This window comes from Dromaius novaehollandiae, chromosome 6, assembly GCF_036370855.1.
Source record: "Dromaius novaehollandiae isolate bDroNov1 chromosome 6, bDroNov1.hap1, whole genome shotgun sequence".
NCBI classification, from domain to species: domain Eukaryota; kingdom Metazoa; phylum Chordata; class Aves; order Casuariiformes; family Dromaiidae; genus Dromaius; species Dromaius novaehollandiae.
This window is the reverse complement of record NC_088103.1, coordinates 19,731,646-19,754,878: the sequence shown is the minus strand read 5'-3', so window position 1 is coordinate 19,754,878 and position 23,233 is coordinate 19,731,646. Positions and strand designations below refer to the sequence as shown.

Below are 23,233 nucleotides of genomic sequence, written 5' to 3'. Positions count from 1 at the left end.
AGATTCTATAGTGTGTTACTACTTTTGTTAATTCTTGGTCTGCAGAAGTGCAAATGGGTTATAAAATAGTGACTACCCATCGCTTGCTGTATCTGTCCTGAAAGTAACCATTTCAAGGATTTTTATTAAGCAAAAAAAAAAAATAATAAAAATAATTTTAAAAAATTTCCAAATTACAGGCAAGGAATAACATTTCATAGATGTAACCGTCTAATTAGGGGCTTCATAGGCATTAGGTGACAGATGTAAACTGAGATGTTTTCAGAAAATGCAGTGTTTCTCAAAGCAGAATCTCTAAATATGAATTTCTGTAAAACTGGACAGCTGTAGCATGAGCAAAAGATCGGCAAGTTTCTTTTTGTAACCATGCCAATGGGGTTCGAAAGTAACATAGGACAGAGCAACTTAACCAGGCAATACCTATTTTAAGGCCTTTACCTCTTGATGAAGATTGATTTCAAAAGGGTTCAATTCAAGATAAAGGAGTTTGGTGATGCAGGCATGTGAGCTCAACTGTGACCAGCGCGCTCACTTTGTATATGCCGCTGAACTGCTCCTGATGGTAACAAGATAACCTGGCCTATAGCAAAACTCAAACGACAGCAAAAGGCCCCTTCTCCAAGTTAAGGAAATCCGGACCTCAGTTACTGCAGTCCCATTCTTGATTGTAATGATGCATCTTTTTTAAAAGAAAAAATAATTCACTCCTGGCCTGCTTAAATGTATACTATTAACTTTTTAAGCAAGCAATTAAAAAACTTACTTTCTTGCCTTAGTCCATTCATTAGGTAGCTAAGCTGGCTGTGCTCAAAGTATTTTCTCTCCTGAGAAGGTAACATCATCTGCCTCAGGCATCAAAGCAGAAAGCACAAAACCTGTCGCAGGGTCTAACGTATGCTTTTCCGGGGACCTGGTGCAGTGTCTCTGGGGTGGGGTGGTGACACTGTGCACCTGTGTGCTCAGAGGTCCCCTGTGAGACTGGGCCAGCCGTGTCACAGGCACAGCGCACAGTTTGAACGTCCTTTCTTTGAAGAATTTGCGACCGAACCAGCCGGGGCAGACGAGGGTAGTGGCTGACAGGGGTTCGAGGGCGATGGAGGGCTGAGGCACAGATTTACCCTGAGCGGCCCTGTCAGAGAGCTGGGGATTGCTGTCTTGAGTCTGCCAGCTGCCTTGGTCACCCAGTCATTTTTTTGCTGCCGCTAACTAGGAGAGGTGGGATAAAGAATTTGCTGTAGTCCTGAGGCTTCCTACTGGATTTGACATCTCCTCCTTAAAAGTGATGAACCTCCTGTGGAAGTGAGCAGCGTTAATTCAATTATAAGAGCTTTTGGACTAATTGTGATTTAGTACTGTGAGTTCTTGTCCGAGAGCAGTCAGAAACCAGATTTAAGGAGGCACCTCAGTTCAAGGATCATGCTTTTGTGAGACCTGGTTCAGAGCAAGGCCTTCAGTGACAGAAAACCAGGAGACGTGTCGGTTTTCTCTGCCGCGGGTGGGTGGGAGCGCGCGGGGACGTGGCCGTAGGGCAGCCGTGAGGGAGCCGGCCGGCGGCGGGGAGCCGGGGCTGCACACTGTCCCCAGCGCTGCGCCCCGGGGAGCCCCGGCACGCCGCCCGCTGCCGGCTGGCCCTGCCAGCAGCCCTCCTGCCTCGTTTGTTCCCTGACAAGAGGACAACAGTGGATTTGCTCCTGCATGCCTAGATAATCGATTAAGTTCATGTGTTGAACTCCTCCCAAGCAGGGCTCGGACTGCAGCACAGTGAGGACCTTTCCCTTTCTCTTCTCCGTGCTTGCGGCCTGCGTGTGCACAATCCGACTGAGCAGCCTGCTGTCCTGGGGGTTGGGTCCTGCCTTTATTTGGCAAGTTTATGGGCAAAAGTGTCTTCTGTGTCCCTGTTTCTTTTATTTACAAAGGTAGACGGGACGGCGTGCCAGGTTAGTGGGAGGGTTTGGTCTAGCCTGCAGCGATGCCCCGGGGCCGGTGCCCCAAGCCCCCCCTTGCTGTCGAAAGCTTTTCTTTCCCCACGCTGCTGCCTCTCAGCTCTGCCCTGCTGCAATGCGGTGGCAGCGGCGGCCCGTGTCTTGGTGGCTTATTCAAAGGGCACCACTTGCCCTTCTGCTGCTTAAGTGCAAGCGTTAAAAAGGCTGTGTAGATTTTCCTTCCCAACTGCAGTCCGGGTTTGAACTTCTTTGCCAGTTTGCATTACAGCAGGTATACCAAAGTGCAGAAGCAGTGTTTCCTCGCGCCCTGTTTCTTACCTTTGCATCCCTCGTCCTGGAGGGATGACTACCCAAAAAGCACATTGGCACTTAAGTATCAGTTCTGTAAGCTGATGTAATTATTTTGAGGATGTTTTAATGTTTTTGAAGAGGTCAGCTATCTCAGTCTGAAAGTTATGTTACTTTATCTGAAATTAACATAAATATTTTATAAGAATCATGTAAATCATCTTCCATATTTTAGTAGATTTAGGGTTATTACTTGCCTTCCTCTGGAGTTCTGTAGGGATTCATGTTATCTTTTTTTTCTACTGAATATCCATAAATCATTCTTGCTTTCACATAAGGCGATATCCAAGTGTAAGAATTTAGGTGCATTTTTAAAGATAAAAGTTGACAATTGTGTTGAATTGTATTGAATGAATCATCTGTTATGATGACATTCTAGTCGTCTTCGGGTTTCTGGGCAAAAGCGTAGCTCCAGTGATTAGTCATAGTAATGTTAATTACATTGGACCTGTACTTCTGCAGCCTAGCTGATGTCCCCCTGTGGCACCAGTGATATTTAAAAGACAAACCAAAACGTTAGTTTGATCAGTGTTCGTTCTTGCTCATCATAACCTGGTGGGAGATTTGCATGTTTACTCCCAGAGTATAGAAACTATGTGCATGTGCTTTCTTCTTGCATTTTTAAGTAACTTCAAATGTAAGGCCATTTCATTTTTCCTCCGACTGATCTGTTCCTTTATATTGGAAACCATGTTCAGTAGGCTAAATCAAGCTGCAAGAGAAAAACTGGAGTTTTTTTGTTTTCTGGGGTTTTTTTAATACTGAGACTGATGGTTAGAGATGCAGGTTGACAGAGGTGAGCTGGGCCTGAAGTTTTATCATATGTGAGTTCCCCTGGAAGCCATTAAAAGAACTGAGCAGGAGTCAGCACCTACTCTTATCCTTCCTAAAATCTTTTCCCTATAGGAATTGTTACAAAACATGAGGAAAAACTGAAGTAAATCCTGGCTGCATTCATGGAGAGCCCAAGAAAAACTCTCAGTTTCCTTGGTGTGGAAAAAGAAAATTTGTGCCTTGGATTTGGAACAGTTTGATTATAGTGTACCAGGAGACGGTTTGCAGTTAGTGGTACGTGTGTGCATGAGACTAGGAGCACAAAAGTGATTTATTAAGGATTATTGAGGAGCCAGGATAACTCTCTCTGCCTTCCTCCCCCTTCCACACACACAAAAAATAAGTGAGGAACCAACTTTGTATTTCCCCACATCTTTATCCTCCTTATTTCCAGGAGTGTAAGACTTACAAGACTTTTAGAAGACATGTAAGTCTTCTCAATTTGCCAAAGCCTTCTTTCCTCTCTTCTAAAGGATGAAACTGTTGAGGAGTGATATTGAAGGTTATTAACTTTCTGTTCTAGTTTTGTGAAGGCAATTTCCATTTTTGCCCCCCCCCCCGGCCTTAATTTTGATACAGGAGTATATGACAGACCCCTTTTATTCTGATCAAATCCAGAGTGTGAGATGTAGTGCACTGAACTTCACTGCCTTTCCTTCAGTAGAGTTAAGAGCTGCCATTAAATCCTGGAAAGGGATGGCAGATGAGAGCGAAGATAGTGCTAGAATGTAAAACCTCATTTTGTCTGGACCATAAATATTACAATTATAGACCTTCACCCAGAATAATGCCTTCAAAGAAGGTAATGGTGATTCAAAGCAGGAGAAAGGCAGTTTGGAGAGGACATCCTTCGCATGAGAAAGTAAGAGTAGAAATCATTTTGATAAGATCTGTGGTATTACAGGATCTTTTTGTCTTTCCTTCTGGAAGTACCTGCCTCCTGCAGGTTTAGTATCTCTAATCTCACACGACAGAAACTCTTTTTGAGCATGAGGTTAATTATTTGTTAATGTTGAAGTGTATTTCTGCAAGTCTAGGTCTTCTGTTCCCTTCCCTGAAGTAAAAAGGAATGTAACTTTTGTAATTTTATTCCTTCCTCCTTTACTCAAAGCAAGTTGTTTTGACTCTACTGTCCTTCTCTTTGTAGGTGTGGCTGTATACTGTATTTTTTTAAGAAAGGTTGTAAACACTGCACAGTGGTTTCCAAACAACAGTCCTCCAGGCCAAGAGAAGTGGCCTGCAAAGTAACACTAAAGCATATTAACATTGTTTCGATAACCTGCCAGCATTTTTTAATCTAATATGTTGATGATGCACTAATTGGTGAATAGTGGGGGAGCTGACAGTGACTGCTTGGTCAGAAGTTTAGAACCGTGGTGATCCAGGCGAAGGTTCCCAAAGCTGACGACTGCTTTGTGGTTCCTCGGTTCTTGGATGTACAGCTGGAAATATGTGAAAGGTGCCTAACTTTTAGCTAGAGGAAATTCAGCACTTTGAGAAAGCTTAAAATCAAGGTATCCAAAATTTTTTATTCCTTTTCAGAGTCTTAACCAAATTATACTTTCTCATTTAAGTCAGTCTCACTGTATCTGAAGTTTCGCTTCAGCTTTTGTACTTAAAGGGGAGATGCTCCAGTGTGTATTCTTAAGTACTTTGAGAAATTAAAAGAAATTAAGTTCAAGTAATTAGAAATACGGGCATCCACTGAAGCTTCCATAAAATATGTTCAGCTCTAATGTTCACTCACTGCTGCATTTAAATGTGAAACAAAAAGCAAAGTCACATTTTCAACTTAAGGGAACATGCAGAATTTTCTGCAGAATGAATGAGTCATTCTGCTTTTACTTCGAAGGCTTCATTAAAAAAAAAAGTCCTGATTAAGCCCCCCCTCCTAAAACTTTTGTCTTGAACTGTTTGATTCTCAAATGTTTCAGACGTAGACAATCAGCCCATCAAGGCAAAGTGTTGTATATACTGGACAGGAAAAATAATCTGATGGATATCAATTAACAAGAGGGCAGTTCCTGTCATTCACAGTGGAAGTGCAAGGGTGCTTGACTTGATCGAGTTATTTCAAAGTGTCTGTTATGGACAAGACTTCTTTCTGGTGCCTATAAATCATTACATCACTGCTCTTGTGAAACTCTCCATGCAGTGTTGTGGAGAGACATAAGAAATAGTGCTAAATGCTAATGGATAGTTTCCAGGTTATGGAGTAATGTGTATTTTTGTAACTATACTATTGATGCATATTCTTGCAGTGTAAATTATTTAACAGATGGATGAAGTTATTAAAAACTCTGAACTATGAACTTTAGTATTTCTCTATATTCAGATATGGGAAAACTTTTTTTTCAGCTCCTAATGAGCTTATCTGTTGTTTTATGAAACTAGAAATTCATTACATGAAAGAGAAGAAACTTATTAGGTCTCTTGTCACGTTCCCTACGTAGAATTGTTCCTTACGTTCGATTTCCTGTGGTTGTCCACAGCATGTTTTTAATCACATCAGGCAATGGGTCTTTCAACATTTTCTTTTGGAGTTTATTCCAGACTCTGAATAGTTTTAGTTTTAACATCTTTCTCTGCCTGACGGGGTCCAACCTGCAACATATTGGCCAAAATGGCCAGTGTCAGTGTTTCTGTGCTACTTTACCACCTGTTCTTTCTTGACCTTCTGGAGGAAAGGTGGAAGGTGCACATTTAATTTACCACAGGTAGTTTGCAATAGTCATAGTAAACATTATTCATTTTAAAGAAAGCATTGATAATGTGTTGCCTTCTAATTCTGTCTCCTGTGTTAAATGTAGTTATTGGAAACGTCGCAATAACTGTAGTTGCTGGAAATACACCGTTCTTTTATTTTATCACTGTATTGTGGAGTAAAGCCAAATTTAAATTATAGTCCATTTCCTGGAAAGAAATTTTCCATGGTGAAGTTTTGAAAAGCCTTTTAATTTTGCATTTATTTGTAAAAGAGCAGATCTCATATGACAGTTGATCTTTATTATCAATTAAAGGATATTAACCTTCCCCGAGAGGAGCTTCTGAAGCAAGGGGGAAGTAGTTCAGCAGTGACAGAACACAGTACAGGAGTCCCCGAGACTGCAGCAACAAACCTCGCTCTGGACTCAGAAATCACAGAATCACGGAATGGTTGAGGTTGGCAGGGACCTCTGGAGATCGTCTAGTCCAACCCCCCTGCTCAAGCAGGGTCACCTGCACATTGCCCACGATTGTGTCCAGACAGCTTTTGAATATCTCCAAGGATGGAGACTCCACAACCTCTCTGGGCAACCTGTTCCAGTGCTCAGTCACCCTCACAGTAAAGAGGTTTTTCCTCATGTTCATACAGACCTTCCTGTGTTTCAGTTTGTGCCCGTTGCCTCTCATCATGTCGCTGGGCACCACTGAAAAGAGCTGGCCCCATCCTCTCTACACCTTCCCTTCAGATATTGATGAGATATTGATAAGATCCCCCCTCAGTCTTCTCTTTTCCAGGCTAAACAGTCCCACCTCTCTCAGACTTTCCTCATATGAGAGATGCTCCAGGCCCTTACTCATCTTAGTAGCCCTTTGCTGGACTTGCTGCAGTAGCTCCATGTCTCTCTTGTATTGGGGAGCTTGTAACTGGACACAGTACTCCAGATGTGGCCTCACCAGGGCTGAGAAGAGAGAAAGGATCACCTCCCTCGATCTGCTGGCAATGCTCTTCCTAATGCAGCCCCAGATACCATTGGCCTTCTTGGCCACAAGGGCACATTGCTGGCTCATGGTCAACTTGGTGTCCACCAAGACTCCCACCCAGGTCCTTCTCCGCAGAGCTGCTTTCCAGCAGGTCAGCCCCCAGATGAAATAGTCAGTAGTGATATACTGAAGTTAATTATCCCTGCCAAGAAGAAGGGTTTACAGTCTCTGGTGTGATAGTGTGATAATACTCCTGTATGGTTTTGGGGACTGGAGTCCGGATCACAGTACAGCGCTGCCTTGCTGCATGAGCGCGTGTCCGCAGCTTGTGACTCCTTGTAGTACACTCCATTGCAAGGTGTAGACTTGCTCTTAGTCTTGTAGTAAACTAGATCTATGCTAGAAATAAGTAAGGCATATGTGTTTTTGTACATGCCAGAAGCACTCTTTTAATGAGGTCATGTAATCCTCTGATTGTGAACCTAATTTCAGTGGAGAGCCAATATAAGCAGTAGTAGGTATAGCCTCTTGCCAGGCTGAACTGTGTCTACACTGGTAGGAGCTGCCAATATAGCTCTCCTGTGTGACTGTTCGGCTAAATACTTCTCAGTGCAGATTAGGTCTTAAAGACTTTCAGCCTCAGTTAGAGAAATATATATATTACATTAAACAGAAATATGCAAAATAAAGATGGTAAAAAGAAAAAAATCCGAAATGTGAATGTAGCTTTTTGATAAGAATGTGCTGGACATTCGTTGACTGTTTCAGGGATGCTTTTGTGTTGCATGGCAATAATATGTTTTGGTAACTTGTTGTTTTGCTGTTCTCAGCTTCTTTGAACCACAAGCTGTGGTGCCGAAAAATGAATCATAGTTTAAGAGGGATTAAAAGCTCTTCATGAATCCCTCTGTAGCTATATTTAGATATCTGTAGTTATCTATAGTGCATGCTCTTGTACTTTGTTTTGATCTATTGTATTTTCATGGTGAAAAATAAATACAATCGATTTTATTTGAGAACACACAGTTGTACTATATATATAAGGGTGACACTTCTCAAGTCTTAGTAATAGATGATGAAGGGTTAAAAATCTGAGGTCCTGTTAATATAGGGAAATGCTGACACAAGTTCTTCAGTCCTTTTCCTGACAGAACACCCATCTTTAATTTGCTTGTCTCTTTACCCATATAACATTGTACATCTGTCCTTGAAAACAGCTCTTGCAGCATGAGCGTAGCCAGTGGAGTCAATTTAGCAGAGGTTGCTGTCTGTGTCCTAGCAATGCAGGCAGACAGCCTGGAGCTATGACTTATAATCAGCTAAACAGGTATATGAATAATTACTAAAGAGAGAAGCCTGTGTTAATTGCTGTTTTTAATCTTGTTCTCATAAATTGCTACAGAATTATTTCCCCCCAGCAATAAAATACCAAAATGAATATTTTTCTCGTATTCTAAGTAATCTAAATCTGGATTTTCAAACATTTTCATTTTTAAGATCCTTGCCAATACTTAAGCATACCCATGCTCCCTAAGAGTCCTTTATATCCACTTTAATGCTTTGCTCCCCTGCCAGCGTGGTGGAAGGAGCCGTCGCCCTGGAAAGAGAACGAGGCCCAAGGAGTTTGGAGCTGGGTGAGGCCAGAGTTAGCCAACTTCTGAAAGAAAAAAAATGAGATTACACTGCTGTCTCTCTCACAATTATTATCTGCCGAAACTGCTGTTTCCTTGGTATATCTGAGCAAAAAGTCTTCCTTTTCAGACCGTTTCCTTTCTCCTGAAGTCACTGTATATTTGATTATCAAAACTGACAAAACAATGAGGGTCTCACTAGTTCTATCTGGCTGTTGCTAATGCAGTAATCTTCCACAGAAAGTGGGAAAAATTAAGGGATGCTCTTCGACATGGACTCGGGTGTGGGGGAAGAGTGACAGTGACTGCATTTGGTCTGCACCAAGAACATTTTGCCTTATTAGGCCACTTTGTAAGCAAAACTGTACCGTATCTCACAGTCTGCTAAAAACAGCTCTCTGTGGCTTTCTGGCAGATTGACATGAAAAGTGTATCATGATGGTACATAGATTTGTTTAAATACAAAACTAGAAACGTGAGCTGGACTCCAAATGATGAATGTCTTTGTTTCCCAGAGTGGAAGCTTTCCAAGACGGTGGTGCAGAGCCACCGGTTTGTAACTTTTCTTTTAATTTGTGACTTTGGATCAATTTTTTCTTTTTTCTTTTTCTTCCCTACTGCTCCCTCTCACATTTTATATTTGGCACTAGTAAAAATCTACATGCACTTTTGATGGTTCTCTGGACTCCACAATTGTCTTGGGGAAAGTGTCAGTGGATGTTATTTTCGTAGCTTTTCGGGAATACAGACAGAAGCAGTGCCCCTCAGCTCGGCCGTCTCGCTTACACCTTCGTACTGCTGATACCCTCCAGATTATAGTGGATTGTTTTAAAAAGAAAAAAAGGGGGGAGAGGTGAATGGCCTCTGTTTGCTGGCAAAGCCGTGCCGGGGCCAGGGGCAGCGCAGGGGCGGCCCTGCTGGCCGGCTGCCGGGAGGAAAAGCCCCAGCAGCCCTGTCCCTGTGCCGCGCTGGCAAGGAGGCAGCGGCAGCGGGAGGTGAACGCATCTATAGCCTGGAAAGGAGCAACCAAGGGAAAATCGTCACTGAGATCGAGTATTTTCATGGAGGGCTTATTCTCCTGGGCTCTTAATGAGCAATATTGATATAATCGATATTAATGAACTGCATTGATAACAGTCAAAAACAGGTTTTACAATGCCAAGAGAAGTGCAGGAAGGAACCTGGCAGGGCTTTCGCTTCCCAGCTCGGTTCCCCCTACCCCTCCACCCCCGGCGCTGCCCTGCTACTTCCCTGCCTGCTTTCCCTGAAACCTGATTAGGCTGCTGTCTTCAGAGCTGCCTCCTTATCCCCCTTCCCCACATAAGCAGGGAGCGAGCAGGCTTAGCAGGAGTTAACCCGTGGCTTGCCAGAGGCGGGGAGGGCCTTCAGCTGCAAGTGACTCTGTTCAGTAATAACAAATATTTTGACTCAGAGTAAAATCTAAAAAAAATATGTTTTATTAAAACACGTAGTAGAACTTTATTAGGAATGGAAGTAGGCTAATCCTCATTGCATTTAAAAGTCTTGCTTCATGTATAACAAAATTTTTAATCCTTTGCAGAACATACAAACCTTGAAAAATTAGTATGAAATTCAAAGCATGAGTTGCTCAGATTTTTCCCCAAAGTGTTAGCAGCCTTAAGATCTCTAAACTGTATGAGAAAATTGGGCAGTTTGGAAGACCTGTTGTATAAAAAAATCTAATTGATCAAAGTTGATGAAAAACATGGAGACATGTTTTAGAAATCCACTTGATTGTACCATAGTGGAGCAAAATTGGAGCTAGCATGGAAAAGGCTTCAGTTAATCTCTGTTTCTATCTAATTCACTAGAAGAGATGTCACAAACTCCAGGCCAAGTGCCAAGAAAGGCATTGAAAGGGAGGTTGAGCACTGAAGACATTTGTGCCATGCTCCAGTCTACCTGAGCTGGAGGGGAACTATCTGAAAATTAAGACGTATCTAAAATTTTGGTTTCTCTGTTTTTTCAGACAAAACAGTAAGGTTCCCATGTCACAAAAATTAATGTTTTTAAAACATTAATTACTATTTGTAGCAAAATAGATACAGTAAAAGAAGGGAAGAACTTCATACTTTGGATGACGTTTGATCTTTCAACAGAATTTTCTAGTGGATAAATAGCACAGGCGTGGGGCAGCTGTAGTAGCTCTGCTGCTGGTGAAATGGTGCTGGAGACGACTCTAAACTGATGTCATCACTGTGTAGTGATTTTTCATTTCTGCACAGTACCTCTTTGGACTGTCATATTACATTACAAATGTGATTTTTCCTTAGTGTGCTGCGCCTTATGCTTTACTTCTGTGTGGTTTGGTTACTTTTGCCCCTCAGTTTTCTTTAAAAGTATAGCTGTGAACAGAACTGCAGATACAGACATGATGTGTGTGACTTCATTCTGTGATTCTCTATTTTGCCATGTTTCATTGTAATTGTATAGATCTTTTTGTTTTCCTATGCGTGGTAAAGATGTTTAATCAAAAAAGGGAAGGAAGGAAGGAAATAGAGATTAGCAATTGCAATGTTCTGTATTAATAGGTGGCTTTAAGGTAGACTTGCTTTTTCAAAGATTATGGCAATTGAGAAAGATTTTTTTCACTGCTGTGTTTACAAGTCTGTCCTGAGCCTTTGCGTAGTTTTGCAGTAAAGATTTTTCGCAACGGAGTAACAAGAACGTGGATATTTCTGTGTTTTTTGAACGTTAAATAGCGCATAAATCTCTTTCAGAAGGCTTTGAGTGTTTCAGTCCGATTGCTGCACGTACCCAAAATGCAGCATGCTGGTATTTCCAGCTACGTGGTCTCTGGTTCTTCAAAACATCCTGATAACAAGGGAACATGCAAACAACGGTCACGGGCAGCTGAAGAGCAGCCTGAGAAAGGAAAATGCTGTGTTACATTTTCTGCCTTACCTACCTTTGTTCTGTAAAACTTGACAGAGAAGGGGACTGAAGGGTAAGTACTTCAGTCATAGTAAGCTCTGCAATGTAATAATCTTTGACTTAAACAGGAGAAAGGACTAAACCACATAAGAGAGTCTTTTTTACTTTGCTTCTTACACTGGGTTTCCTTTCACACCTCTCTCTGGATGGAGTTGGTTTGATCCTGGAAAAGTGGGTTATGCATGAAAGACACTTGATGCAGAGTCAAAGGATTTTTTTTTTTTTTTTTTTTTTTTTTAAGTACTTCATTGCTTTCTGACTGGGATGCAGCCCTGTGATTTATAACAGCTTCTATTGACTCAGCCTACTGTGAAACATTAGGAGAAATCCGCAAGGCCACTGATCCATGTATTCTGTGTATTACGAATATGTAATTGTAAACCCTTTGAAGAGTTTTTTGAATCCTTTGAATCAATAGTAAAATATATATATATCCAGGGCACTAATGCTTGGGCAAATAACCTGCTCTAGACAAATATTGCAAGGAACGCTCCCAACTGTCTTCAGCAGTGCAGAAAAGCTACCCTGAATAAAGATTGGTCCTCAAGATCAACCTTTAAATCTTTGGTCATAGCAAATTTGCATTGCTACAGAGTTATGTTATTGCTCAGTTGGCAGTAATTGATGTTATAGCTACCTGAAGACAGTTTCCTTACTCCTAATGTTTTTTTCTTTCTCTAAACAACTTTTATGCTTTCATCTCTAGTCACCTTTCGTAATGAAATCACACTGGGACATGGGTATGTCCCCTGATATTACACAGCATATTTGATGCTGAAGTGTCCAAACTGGGATGTCTGCCCTCTGCTGCCCGCCCTTCTTGCTTTTCCTCTTGGTGGTCTGCATCTGTATTACAAATGTTCACGTATTTGGTTCATTTTTTTTGCAATGTCAGTGAAGCGGGACAGTGAGGGGGAGAGAGGCTACTCCCCTTGCCCTCACCGCAGCTGAGTGTCCTGCCGTTTCTGCTGAGCAGTCGCAGACACTGAGCGTGTAAGCCTGTCCTCGTCCTTTCCTTGCTCACCGCAGAAACGGGTGTTCCCAAGCCGGCAGGGCTGGTGCACCGCCGTGACCTACGGGTGGACTTCTGGCTTTTTAAAAATACCTTCTGGGAGAGAGGAGTGCCTTGGCGCGGAGAGCGGGCAAAGAGCAGTGGCGTATGTACGTGCCGGTGGCGCCTGATTTCTGTGCTAAGCAGTGACGGACAGGACTGAGATTTGGGAGCATTGCGACCACTGGTACGCTTGGCCCTGGCAGTGTGTATTGAATAGACAAACTCTGCCTTAGATGTCAAGGTAGATGGGACTCCTCTGAAAATCCATTAAATCCACTCCGCAGGCAGCTAGAGGCGGCCCACAGGAATGTGTCCTCTTTCCCCCCCGTGGGACTGAGCGCTGCTGCGACTCCCCTTGCCCCCTCCCCGGCGGGGCTGGATGCGGCGGTGGCCCCTCGGGAGGGCAGGCAGAGCGGGCGGCGAGGCCGGCCGGGCCGGAGGAGCCCCAGGGCCTCGGCCGCAGCGCGAAGCGCAGCCGACGCGTTTGCTCTCCGGCATCAGCTTTGAAAGGTGCTTCCCCAGCATGGACCTGCTTCTCCCGGCAGCAGATGTCTTCAGTGAGTCTTGGGAATAGTCATCGCTGCCTGAGCCAACCTTCCCTGCGATGTAATTTGACATACTGCTGTCATTGGGGCTTAAACATAGTAATCTTTAAAAATGATTGGGAATTTGCCCTAGAGAAAAAACTGTTATGATTAATTTCTACAAATGATAAACCACTCCTTCTTCAAAATACTGCATGCTATGAAGTGCGATTTAATCCATTTAACTACAGAGCCTGATGCTTCTGACAACTGTGACTCAAATGTCATCACAGAAAGTGATACTTCAAGTGGCAGGGTGGGATTAGAAACCTGCTGAAGATTTGTCAAAGGAGAAGTAAGTACATAATTTTTAGATAAGTGATTTGTCTACGCTAAACCACTTCCGCTGAGAAGACAGGCAGCTTAGAAGAGAAACTTACTCTGTTACACTAGAAAGTGCATTTAATTGCAGAGGGGGAGAGAGCCATACTCTTATGCGTAATGAGAGTTATAAGACAAAAAACGAAATACTGGGGAATGTGAGTTTTCTCCATTTAAATAAAATGTTTTTTTCCCTAAGAAAACATGATTTAATCGAGGCTTATACAGGGAGGGAGCCAGCCTTGATTTTGATGACCTCGCACTGTCTTATTTCTTGTTGTTGCTTTGTTTTTTGAACTATAAATAACACTGTGATAGTGGGAGAACTGTGTGACAATTTTGTAAATAGAGTAAAATCTGAAACAAGCACAAAAATGCACAGTGTGTGTGTATCTAGATTTATCTAGAGTTATATTCAGTTACAAGTTCCATTCACAAGTAAAATAAAGAAAAAACTGTGTTGCAGTTGTCTTCCAGGCATGATCATGAAGTCTAAGCTCGGTGAAGTTGCATTAGTAGGGATTTTGATACCCATTTGGGATTATCAACATTTTCCTCATTGCCTTGCCAATCCTGAACGGCGTCCTCTGAAACTCATGCTTGTCACTGTCCGCTCTGCCTGCCTGTTTGTATAGCTTACGAGGTCTCCTTAAAGCACCTGTCCGCTCCGAGAGGTGGCAAGAGTGGTTTCATGAGGCTCCGTGCTTTCCTCCTGTGTGACTGAATCTCAAATTCGATCAACTGCATTTAAAAACAATTTTATATTTGAGTGTATTATGTCAGCCCTGTGGATCCACCTTGATCTCTGCGGACCACCAGTGTGGATCAAGGCTCCGCGGGCCAAGCGCCGTGTTCAGTAGGCCTGCAGCAGCCATGTTGGTTAAAAAGTCCTGGCTCGGTCACACTTGTGCAGCTCTGAGATTGCAGAAGTGCGCCCCAGAGTTTGGTGTGCAGTGCTGTTTACTCTGATGGCTGAGGAGAGAAAGAAATAACCCAGTCTGACAGCCTGACCTTGAGCTGGTGCTTCAGGAGTGGAAGCTAGTAGAAAAGCACATATATCTCTTATTTGTTTGAAGTGGATTCACTGAAAAAATAAACATGAAATCTGACAATGCCTTTTTTATGGAACCGTTTTTCGGGGAAGAGCTGCTCTTTGATATCTGTGATAGGTTGCTGTTCCCATCTGTCACGTTGCAGAGTCTTTCTGCTAAGGCGTTTAAGCAGCATGGTTAAGTGATTGTAAACATTGCAAGGAAAGCTGAGGCCATTCCTTAGCTGAGAGGAATTTTGCTGGATTGCTAGTTTTTCTTTTTTTAAGTCCTCCTCCTTTGTTGTTGTTTCTGCTTGGTCTGGTTTTAGCTCGAACTGCCAGCTCGCGCTGCAGTAAAAGGGCCCGGTGCGCCTTTAAGAAGTGGAGGTACATTTGTGAAGGTTGTGCCTGGGAAGGAAGTGGCTACTTACCGCAGGAGGCTGTGTCAGGAAAAGGCTGGTTCTTGGTCGGCCACAACTTAAACTGCCAGTTTTCCCTCTGAGAAGGAAAAATAAATGTCACATTAGCTTCCTGTTTGTTTTTTTTTCTTTGATATTGTCAACTTAAACCCTTTAAGCGGAAGGGCTTATTGCAACATGCCGCATTGTATAGCATAATTGAAACGTGAAAGTTATTTAAAATGCTTTTATGTACAATTCCAAATTCACAAAGTTGCACGAAAAAGGGGTTTGTTGTTAGGAAGAGTGAACGACAGCAAAGTTGAAGGTCTGGACTTCAAAATTGGGGCGAAAAAAAGAAGAAAAGACCGAGGATGCTGAGCGCGCCTCAGTCTCCCAAGTGCAGCCCGGGCCGGGCGCTTCCTCGTCGGCCGAGACCCGGCGTCCGAGCGCGGCTTCGCGCAGCCCGACCCGCGGGCAGTGCCGGTGCCCCGCTCGGGGGGGCCGTGGGCAGAGCGGGCCCCGCCGTCCGGCCCCGCCGTCCCTCCCCTCCCCTCCGGCGCCCGGCGGCTCCCCCGGCCGCGCCGAGCCCGGCGCTGACCCGCCCGGCCCGGCCCCGCCGCCGCCGCGGCCCCGCCGGCCGCTGGTGAGCGTGGCTCGTTTGGTGGATTTAGTCAACAGCATTCAGCAAACAGGGGAGGGGGGAAACAAGTGTACGAGGCTTTCCCGATCTGGAGACTTTTCAGCCTCAGCGCCCTTAATGGTTTGTTATGCAGCCTCGAACAAGTGTTGCTCCCAGTTAATTGATCGAGGGGATTTATTTTAGTGTTTTGGCTGGATGCCAGAGGCAGAGGCTTTGTCCTGGTGTTTTAAGCACCACCCCTCCTTGCAAGTTTGAAATGTGAGCTGCCTGGTTTTTTTTTTTTTTTTTTTTTTCCTCCTCTCTCTCTTTCTCTCTCAGTCTCTCTCTGTGTCTCTCTCTCCCTTCTGGCAAAGTGGCTGTGGTTGCCTGTGTGCGTGTGTATGAGTATGAGAGAGAGAGGTGTAATGGGAGAGCAAGAGATGGATCACTAGAGACAGAAAAGAAAACCATCAATATCAGTAACATGCAGCTGAGGTGAGATTTTCTGAGTGTTTGATTTTCTTAAAACCCTTTCAGAAGATTTAAAGCAGCCTCCTTCCATACCGTGTGCTGCAGACGCACTCCGAAGCAGTGTCATATGGATGCTTACATGTATATCGCTGTCGTAGGTCTGCTCGCGTATGTGTGAAGTTTTAAGGCTTAACCTGATTCTCTTTATTGTCTCTAGAGGGTTGTAGCTGGAGCACAAATAGCCTGTTGGCAAGTACGGCATGAGCCCATTAGCAAGACTCCATCTGTGATTGGTTTTGCCTGGAAACCGGGAGACAAGCAATGAATAATTGATGTGTGTTGTGCAGTAGCTGGACAGGCAAAGAGGAGAGAGAGGGAGAAACAGAGCAGGGTGCCCTCAGAGGGGGAGCGAGAGAACAAGCTTGAAAATAGCTACTGGCTGCCTTGTGCTGAGATTAAGGCAACCCCGGCTGTCTTTGTTCTGCACTAGATGCTTGCTGCCTAGAAGTGTTTTCAGACGTATGTGGCCTTTTTCTGCAGCAGACGAGAGGCAGGAAAAAACAGAGGAGGGGGAGCGAAGGAAGACTAGTTTTCTGAATGAAACGTAACTTGTGGGTAAGTTGGTGTCTTCGGGGGGAGGGGGTGCGTACGTGTGCAAGCGCGTGTGTGTGCTGGCTCCAGGCAGCGTGTGTGCGGTTGTGTGTGACAGCGCGAGGGTGCATTGTGGGTAGCGCAGTGCTGCATGTTGTCAGCTGGAAAAAGCAGCACCAGGGGATGAAAGGCAGGCTTCACCAGGAAACTGGGACCTATTTGCATACAGTTACTGTTCATTGTGTGTGCCCCGAAGAGATTTTGGGATGCGAGAAGGAAATTGGTGTCTTGCTGATGTAACCGATTTTTATGACGTTTTCGTTTTAGAGGGTGAAATGCTCAATGTTTTGCAAGAGCCTTATTTATTTTTACCTGCAGTCATAAAACCAAAATGTAACAGCCATTATCAGTGGCATTTTCTTCAACTTTAGCCTGCTTGGCACTGTCAAAACGTGCCGTGCCATTCTGCAAACGGCACCGACAGTACTGCTGCCACCATTTCATTTTTGCTGTCTTTATGGAGAGCTCGCCATGCAGAACTCCCAGATAACCTGCCTCTGTGGCAAGGGACTTCGGAGGAGGTTCCAAAAAAGTGTGAATGCCGACAGCAATCTCAGGTATTCAAGTTGACAAGTATTTTGCCCCTCATGTTTACTGGTAATAAGCGACTTACTTATTTGTTTGCCTCCATAAAAACAAACTAAAAGGTTATTTAATTCGCATACGGTTAAAGAGTTTTCAGAAAGTTTAAAACTAGTGATGCTGGAGTGGACTGTGTGAACTCCTAAATGGTGTGGGGGATGTTGTTTTATTTTTTGTTTCAATTATTTGGAGCAAAGCAAATAAGAAGTTACACCTGAATAAAATGGCAAATGTTAATTCACAGCAAAAATTAAACACATCAGATTTAAACAGCTTCGAAGTTTACAAATCAGGCGTTTGCACCCAGCAAACCTCACCAACACGGTGTGCTGGGGCAGGAGAGCTGCCGCTGTAGAGAGCAGCTCTCCGCTCGGTAGATCGCACCAGAGTGGACTTTGTCTAAATGAGTGTTAGTGTCTGATCCTGTGTCCGCTGAAGTCAGTGCCAAAGCCAGCGCTGGCTTCAGCCGTAGGAGCTACCCCCCGAGCTCAGGTGAGGCCACGCCAGGCGCTGCCTGGAGATCAGTTCGCGCTGGCGAGCTGTCGATCAGAAGCTCTGTTGGGGCAGAGCTGATCGGCTGAAGTGACCAATCTGAGATGGTTTTTAGCGTGACTGAACCACCACCTGAAACTGGGAGTGTGTGGAATTAAGATCCAATTAAAATTGCTCAAAGTTACCCAATATTTCCTTTTGGTTAGAACTTTATTAGAGTTATATTGATAAAGAAGTTAATTATCAATGTCTTGGACTTTTTTTTAACATGTTAACATGTTAAAGTATAAGCTCCTCTTAGGTAAGCAGAAGCATATTTCCTTTATACTGTCACAAATCTGCTTAGAGTTTTGTTCCTCTTTTTGCTTGCTTCTTAAATCAAGATGACAGTTAAATGTTTGAGTAGAACTTAGGAAGAAAAGTTTTTTTGTGTTAATTTACTGCAAAAGAACTCGATCAATAGCACTTCAGTTCGAATTTAAGTCAACAGAAAAGTTTTACCAAAGGCTCAGAGCTTTGAAATTATGGCAAAAATTTTGCTTTGTAAAAGTATTTAAGATGAATTTGAGGGCTTTTTCCCCTTTTGCCCCTTTCTGAAGGAGTCACCAGGCTCCAACTCTAGGGAAGTTTATCTGCAAATACAGTGGCATCTCACTAGCAAAGAAGCAGTCCGAACATGCCCGGTACACTTTCATGGGAACAGTTGAGAATGGTGATCGTGAGAGAGCTCCAAAACTTTGTCCTCAGCCTTTAAACTTTTATAAATTTCTAGCAGAATGGGTGCAAACATCAAATGTTTGCATGTGAAGGTCTGAGCGGTCCTGACAGAAGCATTGCTGTGTTCATCCGTCAGTGAAACACGTGCACTTTTATTTGTATGATTGGTAGGAAAAGTAGTGCTTCGGCGTGGGACCCTTGTGCCGGGGCTCTCCAAGCGCCCAGAGCGGGGCCCCGTGTGCTGCACCAGAAGCAGCGGCTGGTGCCACACTGAAAAACCAGAGTGTGCAAACTAACAGTGAGAGGGTAATGGGAAGACGATGCTTAGGGCTGAGGATTAAGAAATAATTTGTCACTGTACCAGCAGATACAGTGTTAATAATAGTGAGATCATTTGGAGAGAACGATCTGGCAAAAAAGGCCTTCTCTTGTCGTAAAGGTTAGTGTAGCAATTAGATGAACAAAGTCACTGACTCTAACTCAAAAACCCCAATTATTAGATGCGTAGCTAAGGCAAAAGAATTGTGTTTTTCTACATCGGAAGCTAAGCCGAGGACGCAGAAGTTTCCCTGTCAGCCTCGGTCGTCATTGGGCTGGGACATCGCAAGGCTCCTTGGCTGCCGCGGCTGTACTCTCATAACCAGGAGACCAGCAAAAGACTTCTCACTGAGCAACAGCAACAACAAATCTTAGCAGAGTGCAACCAGCAGGACAGTGTCATTCTGTGGGATTTTATAATTATAATTTATTTTTTCTCCCAAGATGTAAGATAGAAAATTATACTAAACAGGAAAAGCATAAGAGAGCTAACCAGAGGGGGGAAAAAAAACCCAAACCCCCAAAACCTTACCAGTATGGGACACTGCTAAAATGAACTGGTGTTCCCAAGAGCTCAGTAAAGATACTCTCTGGTTTTGTTCCTCTCAGTTGAAGAAGAAACTGCTACAGGAAATACCTTCCCCTGTGGCTGCTCTTGCAAACGGAGCTTCTGTTTTATCTTTGGTGTCACACGTCGAGGAAGCCACTCTTACGGACCACCGTGAAACAACTTGGAAGCAGCCGGACAGCAGGGCTTTTGCTCAAGAGGGTGCTGGAGAAAAGTGGCTTCCTCCCAGCATTGCCCAGCCATTACTGCCTTGTAGGTCAGAGATACCAAGCTTGTGCTGACTGACCTAGTCTGAGTACCAGAAGTCCGGCGGAGCCACGCGAGCGCCGTGCGGACCGCGCAGACCATGTGCTACGTCAGACACCTTGCAGGGTACAGCACAGGGTACAGCATAGACATAGCCTAGGAGTGCCAAAAAATGCATAGCTGTGACAAGTGTCCACACTGCCCGTCCTCTGAGTTGCCTGGAGTTTGCTGTGGTGCTTTTCCTCCTACTGCCTTGCCAGAATAAACCAGAAAGGTCTGTGAAGAAAACACTGGAGATGATGGCTGTTTAACTGTGGTGTGGAGCGGATGATCATTTGCTGGCATGACCAAAACAAGCAGGTTCTTTTATAAATATCTAAAAGGTAACACATTAGAAAAAATATGTTGTGTTAACATCTCTCAGCTCTCCTAACAGCAGGATAGGAACAAAAATTCCACCTGGTATGCCTGCTTGTAAAACACTTCATGTGTATAGAGTAATCAAGAAGTAACTTGAAAGTGTGGTGCGAGTGTTCACTAGAAATCTCAGCACTCCACCCTCCCTTCCTGGGGTTTTACTGGCCCCAGCTACGAAGCACCCCTAGAAGCAGAGGCGTTCTCCAGCACGTAGCAGCCCGTGGGTAAAATTCAGCATTTAGAGTATTGCCCAGGTTGAAAAAGAGTGCAGGTGAATGGGGATCAACTCTCCCACCTGCCTGCTGCGGTGCCACCCCTCTCTGGAGGCCAATTAGAAAGACATCAGGGGGTCAGGCTAGCAGGAGGCTGGTGAGGGTAATCAAGGCCTGTGAGGGCAAATAAATGCCTAAAAATCAACTGCCTCAGTATCAGAACAGCTTGGAATCACTGAACAAAACCTTTTAAATTGGAATATAAAAAGATGAGCTAGCCTTCAAAGAAAGTGTATGTTTCAAAAATTATCGGAGGTACACAAATGCGCAATAAAGCAAGCAGTAATAGCTTTTAAGACATGGTGAAGAGTGCATATCGTTTGTCATCGATGTGAAAGCAGCCAGCCAGTCTGGCACGTACGTAGGCTCATTCACTGGGAATTCAGTAAAGAGAGAGTGGACCAGGAAGAACACAGACTGTTTCTTCATGGTTTTTAATTAGAAGTTCCCTTAAGAATTTTCTCCTTAAAATCAAGAGAAAGTATAGTTATAAAATTAAATGGACGACCTTGGGACAGTAATTACTTCAGCAGTGTCGAAGGCTGCCACTCAGACTACCTGTAATAAGTGTTACACACTTCTTTATTTTTTTACCTGGATCATTCTCAAATGCCTTGCATTTTCCGTAGGATATTATTAATCCTAATTTTTAGTTTGCTGGGTCTCATTCTGTTGACAGTAATGCAGTGCCACTGATGACAGTTTTATCCATTCCAGAAAAAAAAGTTAATTTTGATCGCAGTTGTCTTTATTAGCACCAATAAAATGTTCAGACACCCAGCTAGGCTCCTAATTCTAGTTGTTTATTGTGACTGAAGTACAGCTCTCATCAGTTTGATGAATAGCCTTTTTTTTTTGTTTATCGACTTCTAATTCTTTAAGTGAATTTACTTGCTAATCGTTGGTGTTCTTAGTACCTCCTCAGTGCCACTTAAATATCATTTCAGCAGGTGGGCAGACTGGACTCTGTCTTGTAATCCTGGAAGCAGACAAAAAAACCCCTATTGACGGTAAATATGAGCTAGTTAGAATTCTGTTTGAATGTAATGTTACAATACCTGGATGTGTTCTTTCTTTCACGCACTTACTGTTAAAACAATTTATACTGGATTTTCAAAATCACACTAACCTAACTTAGTTACAAATGAAGTTGGTCCATTCAGTGGAAGCAGAAATAGGGCAATCTGGAATGTTTTTTTAAAAAAATGTATTTTTGCATATTGTTGGCTGTCTTTTCTTTTTTAAAGTCCAAGAAGATATCAAAGACTGTTAATAGAAGATTGTCATACGACTGTCTTTTCAGTACTCATTTAGTTTCGCTAACCAGCTTTACTGACCTCTTGTTTGTTTTAGTGCTTCAATACATTTAACAGGTGCCACAAATTGCTGTATTTCTGCATTAGTGAGTAGCAGGAGAAGAAAAAAATAGTGTTTTGCATTGCCACTTATTTATCCATTTCCCAGCCAGAGTTCTCAGGAGGTTGTTAACAGTGCGGTTTCTTTCACTGTCTTATCTACTGACACTATTCGGCCGTTTGAGAAAGTTGAGTTTTTCAAGCGTTGCCCTAACACCAAGGCTTTCACAGGAGCCTGTCATGATTTACTTATTCATACAGATTGCAGTGGCTTATGTAGTCTTGATCCTGCTTGATCTGCCAGCAGTATTTGCTTCTATTGATCACAGAATGTTATTTGACTGCCTTGAGCAGCTTGTAGGTCTCCCTGGTTCTGCTAATGGGGTTTACTACTGGTATTTCTCAGCATTCTCATTTTGTCGCTGTCGATAGTTTAACTCCAATCGTCCTGCTCAGACAGATTTGCCACAGGGTTATGTCATAGCCTTTGTGCTTTTTTTAGTACATTTGGTAATACCTTAGTAAACTTTGCAGCCGTCATTGGGGTTCTCTCCCGATACAGCTTTTGGTTCTGATTTATAATGCATGTTTTCTGGTGTGCTCAGCTGTCACGTTTGGTTGCAAATGTGTAAAAACTCTTTCTATCCTGAGTGTAATGAAATGACATACTTTTAGAACTAAGCACTAGTGTCGTCCTTCCTAGTTCCTACTTGCCTTGTCAATCGTATGCACTCTTACTGCTTTTCTGGCAATACAGAAATAGAGAGGTAGGTCTTGAAGAAACTTCTAAACCATTTCATCTTCTTGACCATAGACAAGCATGTCTAGCTTGATCATCTATAGCTGATAATCTTTCCTGTTCCAGTCAGTTTTCCCAGTGGCTACATATGTTTTCTTACTATTCCTCAGGCTGCAAATACAATATTTTTTTAATTCACTGATTTATCTGGAATGCCCTTAAATTGACTTTATCTAAAGCAACTTGTGGCTGTCAAGAAATACGCTTCATTATAGACAAATTGCATTAGATTCAGATTAAAACCTGAAACCTTCAAGTAAGGTGTTATAGTCTAGTCCCCTGGAAACCAGCAATCTTAATGTTTTTACTAAATGATTTTATTTATGGCTTGTGCATTTAGCTTTTAGCTTTATGAAAAACAGAAATATAGTCCTTGTGTAGCTATGTTTCCAGTGCTTATGTGAGGGTGATTTTCTTTTAAATATGCAATTAGGCTGTGTTTGTTATTATTATGTGGATCCCCTTGTATCATTTTCACGGAAAAAGGGCCCAGAAGGTGACAGTGTTGGAGCACGGAGATGGGATGGCCAAAGACTGCTTTTTGGAGAAGTATTTAAGATAGAGGACTCTGGGGATCAAGGGATCTTTTACTTGTAAGGACCGAGTATAACACACCCTGATGCCCTGTTCTCACCTGTCCGCACAGCCTGTGCCAGTGTATTTACTCAGGTTAGGATGTTGGCCTTACGGCTTGTCTGACCTTCAGCAAGCTTTTCCTTGTCGCTCCATCTGCAGAAGGTGTTGGGGGGAACTTCCTTTTTCATTGAGAGAATTTTGATGTTGGAGAGTTGTTTGGTCGTTATTACATATTACCCCATAATCTTGGATTATATATTTTGCAATAAGCAAAAGAGAAGGAAGATGCAGTTTTTAATTTCTGCGGAAGTAAAGAGTAGAATATAAGAGGCCAGAAAGAGGAAGTTTTAAAGTCCCATCTT

The 23,233-nt window shown here is 43.3% G+C and overlaps 1 protein-coding gene and 1 long non-coding RNA gene across 15 annotated transcripts in view; one reads left to right on the top strand and one right to left on the bottom strand.

Moving 5' to 3' along the window:
• ZMIZ1 (zinc finger MIZ-type containing 1) overlaps positions 1–23,233 on the top strand; it is a 354,835-nt gene that overhangs the window by 243,830 nt on the left and 87,772 nt on the right. The window contains exons 1-2 of one of the 13 annotated variants that reach the window (XM_064513818.1): positions 15,727–15,902; positions 16,419–16,493. The exons of 10 other annotated variants lie outside the window; for them this stretch is intronic. The gene's annotated coding sequence lies outside the window, so the exon portion shown is untranslated. Of the gene's footprint in view, positions 1–15,726; positions 15,903–16,368; positions 16,494–23,233 lie in introns of those variants that run through there. 2 more of the 13 variants (XM_026116886.2, XM_026116887.2) reach the window with 2 other exon arrangements.
• Positions 13,740–15,451, bottom strand: LOC112993337 (uncharacterized). Of its 2 annotated transcripts, XR_010389840.1 has the most exons (3): positions 15,387–15,451; positions 14,819–14,885; positions 13,740–14,329 (listed from the first exon to the last, which is right to left on the bottom strand). It is a non-coding gene; the product is annotated as an uncharacterized LOC112993337 (long non-coding RNA). The 2 variants fall into 2 exon arrangements; XR_003261704.2 differs by lacking the exon at positions 15,387–15,451 and having other exon boundaries at positions 14,819–15,296.